Below are 14,297 nucleotides of genomic sequence, written 5' to 3'. Positions count from 1 at the left end.
ACGCAATCGAGGGGTTTATTGAATTTTTGCGATGGGGGAAAATGATACACCCGACAAAAGCAAGGATAAAAATCTTAGCTTTTTGGCTCATGGGTTGGCTTTCAAAACATTCATTTAAGAAAAACCAGGGGCATGCATTACAATGAACTTTAACGACTCTTTTCACGGTATTGCTCTCGGTTCGCAAAAACTGGGATAATTCGGGTAGAGGGGACACACCCAAAAGTGGTTTGATGAGTTCAGATCCCAAAGGCTTTCCAACGACAACACTATACTCTTCCAGAGTCGGGGTCATCTCAAACTTACCAAATATGAAAGTGGATGTTTGCAGGCACCAGAAATGTGCTAATGCTTGCATCATGCCAGAATGGATGTTGATTTTGAGCAATGGGAGTAGGTGACCAATTTTTGCTTTGACATACTGTTGGCCATTTCGATCGAGTCGGTCCCACCATGCCAGAAGTTCTTTTTTAGGAGTGGGGACGAATTGGACATCAGCTCTTCCCATCGTATATAGAATGCAATCAACGGGTGGCCTAACAATAACAAATCAAATCAATAAGTAGGCTGCATAATAAAATGAGAAGGGACAGAATATATACCTTTTCTTGAACCATGGTAATCACAACGACATGCACATGAGGAGTGAGGTTCAATTTCTATCTAGACTGGCTTAGCAAAATGAAGTTAAAAGGGTGCTTGACCGTCGCAGTCTCGCGTTGGTGTCAAGTCCTTTTAACCTCGACCAAATCGAAAGGAATATCTTATAATCACGCGAATAGCGGCTAAAGATATTTCTTTACGATTCTTTAGAAATAAATTTCGGGGAAAAGAAAGGCAACCTCTACATCGCGTTTGAGATCGTATCTTTCTTAACACCATCCTAAAATGTCCTATTGTGGTCCAGGTCCGGCAGCGTGGTTGTGTGTGCAATAGTGTAGTGCTAAATCATTAGAGCATACACAACAATTTATAAACAATCAATTCGAACCTGCAAGAACAAATAACACCTTAATGTCAGGATCATACCTCGAGTCCTTGCTGCCAAACAAAAATCATTTTGAATAGGATAAAAAAATTCGGCTTAAGTCCACTTTAAAAAATGCAAGTCCCCAGTGGAGTCGCCAGTCTGTCGCGACCGACCTCCCGCTATTTTTTCGAACATGCAAAAGAGGGGGTTTTGCCTGGTACGTGCTAAGTCTAGGTTCGGGACTTAACTCGGGCTCTCCCAAGCCCATACCATATCGCGACTTAGGGTTTAAGTTTTTTAACATACAAGTGGTTTATATCAAGGAGTCGCCACTAATCGATTTGGGGTGGATCGATTAGAAACCCAAATAAGATGATGGGAGAATCACCATATTCCTGCGAACCAGAGATTAACTAAATCCGAGGACTTGGTTACACTAGTTAGATAATTAATGCCCTTTCGGTACCTTTTTACCCTGTTCGTTTCTAAAAATATTTATCAGGCAATTTGGATTGATTTTAGGACCTTTTTCCTAACATGTGAGGTGATCAAGCGAGTGCATAATCATAAACGATTAGCAATCAAGATAGATATGCAACCTAAGGTTCTAATCCTAACTAAGTCAAATGACATTCAAAACATAACAATTCATGCAATTATGTTTTAATTAAAAACATGCATAATAATAACAAAACGGTAGTAAAAAAAAACATGCAAAATACTACTGCATAATCCTAAAGGTTTATCTAAATTAAACACGGCAATTATTTTAACAACATGTCTACTAATACAACAATAAAACAAAACATTTAGAAATACCACATAATTTTAAAAAAAATTAAATTTTAAAAAAAGGAAATACAAAAGAAGAAAAGAAAAAGAAGAAAAAAAAATTTAAATTTTTTAAATAATATAATAACCGGGTTGGCGGATCCGGGTCGGTCGGAACGGACCCGGGTCAACGGATCCGACCCAGGACGTTGACTCGGGTCGGGTCAGTTGATCCGGGTCGGAACCGACCGGGGTCAATAGATCTGACCTAGGGCGTTGACCCGGGTCGGGTCAACCCCGCGTGCATAAACACGCGGGGACACCGGCGGAGCCAAAATTGGCCTTCCGCCAGCCGACCCAGGCCGGCGCCGGCCCCAAATCCGGCCTCTGGGGCCACCACCAAACTTCTTCAGTCACTCCAATTGCCGTCCGGCCACCCACTCGCCGGCCGGTGGCCAAAAACAAACCTGTTTCACTGAGACATTTTAGCGAACACATGGCGTACACATACAAGAATAAGAGATTTCGACCTGTCTCGAGGCCCCGCAATCTTCGAGAGACCTGTACTTACCTTCAGAGAAGACATACGGACTACGGGGAATGGCGGTATGGGCTGGGACTCGCGCGAAACGGCCGGCGCGAGTCCCGGCCAAACCGGATACCAAAACAGGGGAAAACAGGGCAGTGGGAACCTGGGGGGAAGCTCACCGGTCGACGGCGCGCCTGGGTGACTTCCGACTGCTTGGCAGGCGACGACGAAGCTTCGGGCGGTCCTTGGTTACCTGTAAACGCTCTGGGCTCGCTTTTTCTCTCTCGGTTTTCTCTGTCTCTCTCTATTTTCTCTCTCTGTTTCTGTTTCAAATGGCCGATCGGCCTCTCTCTCTCTCTCTCTAGCTATATATAGCCGGCGACGACGCGTCTCTCTACTCCGTTGCGTCTGCTGACGATGGCCTGCACCGGCCTACGCTGGCCCGTGACTTTCGTGGCCACTTAGACCGGTGCAGAGCAGGGGGGGCTGGTTCTGAGATGGCAGAGAGGAACAGGGAGAAGAGAGGACGGAGGGGATAAGGGAGACCGGGAAAACGGGGAGGATGGGACTGGCAATTAATGCCAGTCCCGTCGGCGTGCTCCCCCGGCCCTGCTCTGGCCGGATAGGGACGACGCGGGGCTACGCTGCCGTGCGTCACCCTGTGGCCAGAACAGGGGCAAACAGGGGAGGCGAAAGGGACCGGCGACGGGGGAGAAGGAAGGAGAATGGAGCTGGGCCGGGCTGGGCCCAGTCGCGCAGAGATGGGGAAGAAAAAAAAAGAAAAGGGCCTGGGCCCGGGGGGGAAGGAAGAGGAAAAAGAAAGGGCCGGGTCGGCCCGGCCCCGACCCGGCCCAACTCGAAATTTTTTTTTTAACACTCTAATAGACTCTATTAATACAAATGTGCCTAATTTCTATATGCAATGCATTTAAATAGAAATATTTTTTTGTTTTAGGAATTAAAGAAAATTAACTTCTAAATTTTGTGCAATTAATTTTGGGCAAATTAAAAATAGGTGTCAACAAGTATGCGACATTTTCTTTCATATAATAATAACAGATATAAAGTCAAATATTTATGCCGAGTATGTCCGGAAATTTAATCAAATCACATTTTAAGAATATACGAGACTCACACAGGGTGTCGCTCAAATGCACGAGTTTTCATACGGTTCGTGCACTGGTTCATTTCACCACTTGGATATGGATCTTCTATGTCCTGCATGGTGTTCTCATGATGTCTCCATGTATCTTAAATATTGATGCATACTTCATTCACGTACAATATCGTAGATCAATAGTTGAGAATTGGTTGAAACACCAGTGAAAGCATCGGGTGACATGGACGATTTAGATCCATATTAAGTAAATACCTAGGAATACGATGTCATGTGGTCTCTAGAGTTTGTTAACACCAAAAATTGCCCAAGTCCCTAACCATCGACTCGGACTAGAAGAGGTCGAGCACAAGACTTTGCAGAAGTAAAATTGACCTAGCGTGAAGAGCTTTTAGTCAACAAATATAGACAGTCGACAAAAAGATTAAATAGTTGCCGACAGTAAAAGCTAAAGGAAATTAGTAAGTCCTAAGGTATGGGTGTCGGTGAATGAAGTTCAATTAAGTCGACAAGAAAGTCACGACCCAAGTGATTTGCAATAGATTATAAATAAATCAGTTATTTAAGTCATGAGGCCAACAACCTTGCAAGCACTCGTGAATATCAAAACAATCAATACAATTGTAAGACCAACACAATCATCAGATCATGGAGCCGCTAGTTTCGGAAGCCACTAGCTGTAGTGGCCGGAAATTTGAGTCGTCGTGACCGTCAGGGAAAATTATCAAAAAAGTCCTAAACCTATTGTACGGCGGCCAATTCAGTCCTAAACCTTTTAAGTTTGCCAATTCAGTCTTAAACCTTTTAAATTCTTGCCAATTGAGTCCTTCCGGCTGGTGCTGACGTGGCCGCCGGCCGGCGCCGGCCGTCCGATCAACGCTGACGTGGTAATTTTTAATTATTTTTATTTCTTTTTTTCTTTCTTTTTTTTTCTGCTCTCTTCCCTCTGGCCGGTCCGGCGACCGGCCAGAGGGGAGGGCCGGCGAGGTCGACCCTCGCCGGCCACCGGAGAGGGCGAGCCTCGCCGGCCCCTGGCTGGGCGAGGCGAGGTCGAGCCTCGCCAGATCTGAGCGACGGCAAGGCGAGGTTGGCCTCGCCTCGCCGTCGTGACCCAGGCGACGGTGTGGCGAGGCTCGACCTCGCCTCGCCCAGCAAAGGCAAGGTCGACCTCGCCTCGCCGTCGCCTTGGTCTCGACGGCGAGGCTCGACCTGGCCTCTGCTAGGCGAGGCGAGGTCGGCCTCGCCTCGCCGTCGAGACTAAGGCGACGGCAAGGCAAGGTCGAGCCTCGCCCAGATCTGGCGAGGCTCGACCTCGCCATCGTGACCCAGGCGACAGCGAGGCTCGACCTCGCCTCGCCCAGCAGAGGCAAGGCCGACCTTGCCTCGCCCAGCAGAGGCGAGGTCGACCTCGCCTCGCCGTCGCCTTGGTCTTGACGGCGAGGTTCGACCTCGCCTCTGCTAGGCGAGGCGAGGTTGGTCTCGCCTCTGCTAGGCGAGGCGAGGTTGGTCTCGCCTCACCGTCGAGACCAAGGCAATGGCGAGGCAAGGTCGACCTCGTCTCGCCTAGCCAGGGGCCGGCAAGGTCGACCTCGCCGACCCTCCCCTCTGGCCGGCCGCCGGACCGGCCAGAGTGAAGAAAGCAGAAAAAAAAGAAAAAATAATTAAAAAATAATTAAAAATTGCCATGTCAGTGTTGATCGGACGGCCGGCGCCGGTCGGCGGTCACATTAGCACCGGCCGGCCAAAATTGGCCAGAAGGACTCAATTGGCAAGAATTTAAAAGGTTTAGGACTGAATTGGCAAACTTAAAAGGTTTAGGACTGAATTGGCAAACTTAAAAGGTTTAGGACTGAATTGGTCGCCGTACAATAGGTTTATGACTTTTTTGACAATTTTCCCGGGGACTGTCATGAAGTGAAAGCGCAGGAGTACTTGTCAGTGTTGGACACAACGTTGGAGTAGTGGGTTTATTTAGTAATTGCTTGTAAATACATCTAGGATGTGTTTGCTTTCTTTTGTGAACGTTATTAACCGTTGGTAGTAGTGATAAGTATTAGAATCGCAATTCAAGAAACAAACCATCAATTAATTAATGAACACTAGCTATTCACTTTTATCTTCCAGTTTATCTTTACATTTCTAGTATCTTTACATAACTGGCCGCGACTACCTCAAAAGTTAATACCTTTAGTTTTCTCTTCAAAGTACTTTCATGTCCAAAAGTCATTAAAGGACCCCTCATTTCCTTCATTAATAGGTTTATAGATCCTTTTTTGTCGACATTTATCGACAAAATACAGTGTTTGTGCCAACAATTTTCTCAATGTACGATTGAAAGCTCTTTACTCTTTCTTTATTTACTCATAATTAGATAGATAACATTGTGTAGCTCCTGGTATTCCTTTTCCATAAGTCGCACGGATCTCGAGCCGAAGAATATCAGTGTCAACAAATGAAAAGATAACGGTACCAATAATTAAATAATGGATGCTTCTTCAAGTTAGCAGAAGCAGACGGAGCCTATTTTATTTTTATTTTTTTATTTCAAAGGCCCGTTAGAAAAAAGAATTTATAATTTTGTTTTTGGACACCGGCAGTGTAAAAAAATCATTAGGCAAGCAAAGTTCTGACGCTGATACATATACAGTTGATAATTTTGGCAAATGAATTCGTTTTATAATAAGTAGATGAGGGCTTTCATTTCAAAACTGCTTGCATAAAAAATACAATGCATTGCCGATGTACCTTGTATAGATCATTTTTTCTTGCTAGCCAAATAATGTATAATCTGGTGCCTTAACTTTGATGCGTTCGGTTTTTGACAATTACCGTGTTTCATGAATGTGAAGGAATATAATGCGACGATTGAGTACTGCTGGGCGCCAGTGCTTGTGGAGTCCAACTGCGATAATGCGGAGAACCACCCGGCTGATCATCGCATTGCTCGAGTTCATGCCATTGAAAAACATGCCAAGCGTTGGAATGATGCTGATTTTCTCGTCTTCAACTCCTATCTCTGGTGGAGGTTACCCAAGATGGAACTCCTGTGAGTATATATTATAAGAAATTATGTTTTATGAGTAGCTCAAGAGCATTTATTAATCATATATTTAATGAGAAAAGTTTCAATTCCGAAAATATTATATGCACGCATTATAAAAAAAAAAAGGTCATCACTATCTTGAAAACTGAAGCGTTACTTTTGTTTAATTACTTAACAAGTGATTTAGAATATTTGATGTCTCTTCGGAGACATCCGATGAAATTTAGAATATTTGATAACTAAATTGGGTTATAAGAAAGAAATAAACGTTTACCCCTTAAATTTTGGTTAAAAATTTATGCATCTTTTCTAATATTCTAGAGGTTTTTCCTATTGCACATTGATCCCTCTAATGTTGAGACGAGTTTCTTTTCTAAGTTAAGGGGATTGGAAATTTGAAATATCCGTTTCTACTTCTTGGTTGACTATTTTCCTCTACTTTCTTTACCCGAGGTCCGAAATGTGGCGTTTCAAATCCTATTCTCTCTCTAAATAAAAATTAAAATGGAGACATAGAGATGCTCATGGAAATGTTATACTTAAAAATATAAACTGAATTATTTGATTAAAGGATTCGGATCTCTCAATCTATGCACTTCTACTCATGGAAATGTTAAACTTAAAAATATAGATTGAATGATTTGAATTAAAGGATAGGGATCCCTCTATCTATGAGTAAAATGACTTCTTCAATTCATCAAGATACAAGCGAACACATTAACATGGAGAGAGCCATATGCTTCGATAAAAAGCCAAATATCAATTGAAATTTCTTTAGGACACAAGGGTTGGAAATGCACAAGAAACTCTTAAGGTCGGTGCTCAACTCACCTTAATTACTTTTCAAATGGAAGCCGATCTCTCTACGTCCATTTGTTGTTCTTTCAATAAGGTTGTGCTTTTTAACATCTCAACCAGGTGGGGATCGTTCCAAAGTCCGAATGCAATACACAAAGTGGTGAAAATGCCTCGTGCATATGAGATGGCTCTCAATACCTGGTCTGACTGGTTGGAGATGCATGTCAATAGATCAAAGACCCGATTATTCTTCGTTAGCATGTCTCCGACTCACGAGGAGTAAGTTTTCACCACATGCCTCTTTTTCTGAATCTATTGGTAATTGCAACTTGTATGAATGAGTTGGTGATGCATTCTCCCCGAGAGTAGGACAACATTAGGCTCATGCATTTTACTGAACTTCTCGATGCCTCAGTTGTCTTAAAGCAAATTGTTAGGTTCATTGAAGCCTACACTTCTTTTTTCCAAGAGCTCTTCGATCTACTTAATAATGAATCAACAAAGTCTAAGGTCGAAAACAACAGAAAAGGTTCGTAGGTTGATTGACAAAAACATATTCATGCAATGCATTTTGTTTCTTGAAATTTTGCAATTTCCTATTACATGTAATCAATCCAACTAAAAAGGTTTACAAAACTCGATGTATCAAATCATGCACTAAGCCTTTCTTGGTCATTTAAACAAGTCCAACACCTCGTTTTTAAGCCAACTTCTACAAATTTCTTATTACTTACGGCGTTGCTCTTTTTCTACATGGCAGAGCAAAGGAATGGAGCGGGGTCCCTGGCAGAAGCTGTTTAGGCGAAACCGAACCAGTTACCTGGGAAGGATACTGGGGAACCAGATCAGTTCTCGCGATGATGTGTGTGGTAGAGAGAGTGATCGAGAAACTCAAAACAAGAGGCGTCACGATCCATGTCCTCAATATCACACAGCTCTCGGAGTATCGCAAGGAAGCACACCCCACCATCTATAGAAAACAATGGCATCCCCTAACTAAATAACAGCTTGCGAATCCGGTTAGCTATGCAGATTGCTTCCACTGGTGCCTTCCTGGAGTACCAGATGTGTGGAACGAACTTCTCTACACTTACATTTTCCGTTATATACACACCTAGGTTCTAAATATTGAGTTGGAGGTTCAAATAAGCAATTCCAAATATTAGTTATGCAATTGCTTATACTTTTACCTTTTTGTTTATCTATATATATACATAGTGATATATTGAGGACAAATCAATCTATAAATAGTTTTCAGGGCCTATGTAAGTGCGCTCCTCTTACACTGTCATTCGATAATTCTCTTTTTTTTATAGGCTCTTAAGGAAAAGCTACTCATAAAATTACTGCCCTACTGTGATTTATGCATTTACTAATCACAGTTATTATTTTATATTTAGATATATAAACCCCTCCTGCACATTTTCCACTATTACCTTCATTCGAAATTGATTTTGAAATTGAAATAGGTTGCTTAATGGGCATGTTGACACCAAAAATAATCACGGTCATCGATAAGCACATGCCTAGCGTGTGAGTGAGAACAAACACGTGCATGGCACACGAGTGTCATTGCACATATGCCAGCTTATCGACAAACATAGAAATTGACGTGTTGCTCTTTATACCAATTTTCAAAATATGATGATGGATGGTCGGTAGCTGCTGATGTGAGCACTAGCGATGAATAATTTAAACTTAAAATCGGCAAGACAATTGAGGTCAAAGGCACACATTTTTGGAGGAAACAGTTATCGCTTGAAAGCAAGACCGTGGGACAACCATCTCTTGCGATAAATGTGTTTGTAGGAAATGGAATCATAATGTAGTCAAACTTTGAGGCGTATAATTACTCTCTTTTAGGATTAATTTGCCCCACGAAACTGCTATAGGTTACTAGCAAATTCCCTTTACGATACAACAAAGTCACGATGAGAATACTGAATAGCAATTCCAGTAAATCTCCTAAAACTCTTTGCAAAACAATTGAGAAAATGGTTGTCTCGTTTTTCTCTTAAGGAAAATGAAAATGAAGGGAGTTCTGAATTTATGTCAATTGAACAGAATTTTCCAATATATATAAGCAAAATAAAACACACCTCTTGGTGTCTAACTGCCAATACGGACACACTCATTCATGTTCGAAAAATTGCAATTTGAACATAATCTTTCGTGTCTGAAAATCGCCATTCGAACACAACCGTTCATGCCCAAAAAGTTGCAATTCGGACACAACTCTTCAAGTATGAAGACTGTCAATTTTGGACATACATTTTCGTGTTCTAAAAGGGACAGTTTAGTGCACGATTTTAATGCGCACCCGCACGCAGGTATTCTAGGGTCTAGCACATTCACCCATTTTATCCATTTACAATAAAGGATAATACATTAATTTATAAATGGACCAAAACTTTCCTTTTTTTCCTATGTGGGATAAGGAAAAAGCCTTATTTGTTTGTTTTACAGACAAACATCAACACCATCATTACAAGAAAAGAAGATCCTGGAGTAGTTCACATACAGCAAAAGCAACCATTTGAGAACATGGGTGCGAGACTTGTGGAGATATAGAAACATGGAGTTGATCGACGAAAGTTACTCAAGGGAATGCAACCGCTTGAAAATGTCAAAAGTCAATTACTTCAAGACCACTATAAATACCACCAACAGTCCATCAGAAGGCCTCTCCCCAGCATACATCGAACCAATTTATCTTTATCGTTATTTTTCTATAGTGCAATTTACTTTTCTTAGTCGTAGCTTTCAGATTCACGTCGTCGATTAGATTTCAGTGTGTGTCTCCATCCAAGAAGTTGCGTTGTCGATTAAATTCCAACATAGTATCATCGTGTTGTCAAGCTTTGCCATCAATTAAATACTAGCAAGTTCGTCATAGTTTGGTTCGTTTGTATCGATTGTACTTTCTAAGTCTTGACGTCGATTGAATTTCGGCATGATTTGTGTTTGTATAATTCCGTTGGTAGTACAGTGTTCAATTTTTGTGTTTATCTAGATATTTCCTATTTGGGATTTCCACAAAACCTAGTCTCTTTTCATTAAAAGCCGAAGAACTACTTTCGGTGAAAGATATTTTGTTACGGAAGTAATTCCGACGAAATAGGGCAAAAAGTGAAATTTCTTAGTGTTTATGGACAATACCACCATCAATTATTTTGATTAGGGTGCATGAGAAAAAGCAACGTCCATGATAAAAAGCACAGTTAGATTTTTCACTCAAGTGCTAAATAAGTCATTTAAGTTATAAGCCAACCAGACATATCAACTGCTTCACATTTCACCACTTACCTGACGTGCCCACAACCAACCATAAACTCCATCCTGAATATAGAGAAGCATCTCCACTCTGTCAGTCTCTCAGTTCAAGAGTCTCCGGCGTATCTCAACTCGCATTGATCTCCACCTTGGCCATAACTAGGCACAAACTCCCTCCGATGAATTTACCCAATTAGTCCTAAAATTATTATAGAAAAAATTTTGCACGAAATTTTCGCCGAAATCACTGACGTGGCGGTCCAATCATCGCTAGCCATTTTACGTGGCACGCTGTTGTATCAACGATTTCGGCAAAAATTAGCCAGAAAGATTATATTGAAATTTTGCGGTAAAGGTTCAGTACTAAATTGGCAAAATTAAAAATTTTGTGACTGAATTGATATATGTACAATAGGTTTAGAACTAATTGGAGAATTTCCCTAACTCCCTCCTATGAACATATAGGAGCATCATCTACTCCATTTGTGAATTGATAGTGTGGATAGGATATTTTGTTATCCTATCCAATGTTTGGCAACATCTTTTGGATCGGATAAACCTGGATAAAATGCCAAATAATAAATCCGGGTTAGGGGGTGGGATAGACCCGGATTGGATAAAAAAGTAAAAAAAATAAAATTCCTTCCAACGATGGCCGGCCACCATGCAAGGACCGTCGCTACAGCAGCCTATAACTCTTGACCACCATGCAATCCTCATCGTCTCTGACCAACGTCGATCGTCATCGCCGTCTAGCCAATTGTCCTCCAACAACTGTCAAACCGAATCGGCTATCACTGATGAATGACCCGAAATCGATGGATCAACCCGAAAAGTCATCTTTCAAAAAGAAAAAGAAGAAAAAAATACCAAAATGCACAAAGTTTTGGATGTTCGTATGTTGATCCTGAATGATGGTCACCTAATTTTGTTGTGATGCTTTGACTTCCGATCCCATCCTCTGCTTAGATCTGAGACTCTATACTGACAAATGGAAGATTTCAAAAGAGGAGGAGGAGGAGCTCCGGCGAAAACGGTGATCGCTCAAAATCTTGGCCGTTCAAGATTACGTCAAGACGATGCTTCCCTAGATTTGGAAAGTATCACCTCTGTGAGCAAATTAGTTTTTCAAATATTTTGAATCCTATTATGGATTGCACAACACATGGGAAAGGATTTTTTACAATCCGGAGGATATTTGAAGGATTTCTAATCCTACTTTATCATATCCTATCCTAATCCAAATCCGGGTGACCAAAAGCAGGCTAACCATCAAACAAATCTAAGATTTCTTTTTGAGATTCTCTTGGACTAAATCTCATTAGGCACCACCACGCAGTCATCATCTCGATACTAAGATTGAACACATTGCAGAAGTTTAATACCTCATCTTAGCTAGAAATATCACCAAGAGTGAGTTGAAATTTGAATCTATTAACATTTCCAATTAAACCAACGTTTACAATTTAAATAATTAAGTAATGAGCTAATTGAATATTAATTTCTGCTTTCGATCAATATCACTTAGTTTACACGGGATCCCTAGTGATTATTTGCATGCTCACACATGTGCACCCTAACAAAATCATCTAAAACTTAAATGATAGTCAAGTACAATATAGTAAATGATATAGGGAATCTACGTTGCGTATTCAATGATTAATCAAAAGATTTGCGTTCAAATTCAATGTCCAATGTATAGGGTTCGAAAGGAAAAACAAGTGCGTAAAAAGGTTGCACCTAGAGAATGATACGATGAGCCTAGAAAGAATAGGAAAAACGAGAAATATGCACGTTGAATTGAATTAACATCATTAACAAGATACGCCAAGTGATTTACTGTATTTGCAGAGGTGAAGGTTGGGTTGGTGATGATGGGCAAAGCTGTTACATGAAAACATAGCCAATCACCTTTGAAGAGTAGGGTTAATAGCACGAAAAATCACAAACTGATACACATGTGATAATTTTAATCCAAACTAATTTTTTAACCACGAAAAACCCCAAACTGATACATCCGTGATAAATTTATCCTCAGTTTATTTCCGTTAAAATTTATCGTCAAATTGCTTTATTAAATAACACGCGGCAATTGTCTAATGTGCCAATTTTATGTTTTACCCTCTGTTTGTCGCAAGTATACCAATTTGTGATTTTTTATGGTATAAATCCAATTTAACGGAAACTAACGGAGGGTAAATTTATTGTAAATGTACCAGTTTGGGGTTTTTAGTAGTCAAAATATTAGTTTTAGATAAATTTGTCACAAGTGTATCAGTTTGAGGATTTTTGTTGTCAAAAAATTAGTTTGGGGTAAAATTATCATAGATGTATCAGTTTAGGGTTTTTCGTCGTATTAATCCAAAATGATGCGTGTGGTCGAGAATAGTATTGACAGGCTCAAAATAAGAGGCCTCCATGTTCGCGTCCTCAACATTACACAGCTCTCCGAGTACCACAAAGAAGCACACCGAGCCATTTACAGAAGACAATGGCATGGCCCAACTGAAGACCAGATAGCTAATCCTAAGAACTATGCAGATTGCATTCACTGGTGCCTCCCCGGAGTACACGGACGTAATCCAGCACAGCCGGCCGAGCTAGGCCACTCTTGCCCAAGCGCTGACTAACTCTTGCTGGCTTTAGAGCCTTGCATATGTATGGCTTATCAATCATCATTTTAGCGAGAGCCATATCTGCTATATTTGCTGATTCAGTTTCATCCTCGCTCTCGTCAGCGTCAGCCCAACGAACTTTACCCTGTTGACCATACCTTTTGTCTTTTTCCTGAAGGAGACTTTCATGCTTAGTAGCTATGGTTGACAATTGGAACAAATCTGAATATGGTTGCCCAACCATTCTTTCTCGGATTTCAAACTTCAGTCCATTAAAAGCGAGGTCCGCAAAAGTCTTTTCAGGTAAAGGGACTAAACACTTATTTTTTGCCCTTTTAAACTTGGAAACGAACTGATCGACAGATTCATTAGCTAACTGTCTCATGGTCGAGAGATCAGCTACCGATAAATCTGGTACAGCCCTTTGAAATTGGCAATGAAATAACCTTTTCATTTGTTCCCATGATGTAACCGAATTTGCAGGTAAAGCAGTATACCAGGTAAACGCGATTTTTGACAAGGATAAGGGAAATAACCTCAACTTCCAATAATCAGCATGAGCCGCATCACCACATTGAGCCAGAAAATAATTAACATGTTCAAAAGTGGACTGATCTTCCTCTCCAATGAACAATATAAATTCTGGCATTTTAAAACCCCTTGGATATGGTATAGTATCCATCCAATCATGATATGGTTTTCTATAAATGTTTGGAAGGTATCCCATATCATGGCCATATCCCCTCATCACAGGGTCCACTACTAACTGATTTCGTACTTGACCCACGACAGGCGCAGGAGCTACAACATAATTAGGTGGCAATGGTTGGTTCAGATTTTAATGAGGCAATTGATAGAATGGCTGATGTGGTAACTGTGGCTGTCGTTGAGGTGGTGGCTGTATTAGCTATGGTATGTTGTATGCAATGACATGTGGGTTGACTGGTGGGTTTAACTGTGCTGATAATGGTTGCTGGATTTGAACATTTGAACTCATAGGGGGTGGAAAATGCTGATTTATCTTAGGCACTGCAGGCTGGGGTGCCTGACGTTGTGGTTGAATGTTTATCTGTTGGATCGGTTCTTGCCCCATAGGCAAGGGTGTTGCAAGATTCTGAGCATCTAGGACTACAGGTGAAGATTTACTTGGATTACAGGGGGCCCTTGCACCTGAGTAACCC

The 14,297-nt window shown here is 41.3% G+C and overlaps 1 pseudogene; it reads left to right on the top strand.

The window, feature by feature from the left end:
- The first annotated feature begins 6,141 nt into the window (after window positions 1-6,141).
- On the top strand, window positions 6,142-8,498 carry LOC130138988 (protein trichome birefringence-like 34; annotated as a pseudogene).
- The last annotated feature ends 5,799 nt before the right edge of the window (window positions 8,499-14,297 follow it).

This window comes from Syzygium oleosum, unplaced genomic scaffold (genome assembly GCF_021117445.2).
Source record: "Syzygium oleosum isolate NSW1041296 unplaced genomic scaffold, Sole_v2.1 Sole_v2.09, whole genome shotgun sequence".
NCBI classification, from domain to species: Eukaryota; Viridiplantae; Streptophyta; class Magnoliopsida; order Myrtales; family Myrtaceae; genus Syzygium; species Syzygium oleosum.
The sequence above is the reverse complement of the archived record's forward strand: the minus strand, read 5'-3'. Positions and strand labels throughout refer to the sequence as shown.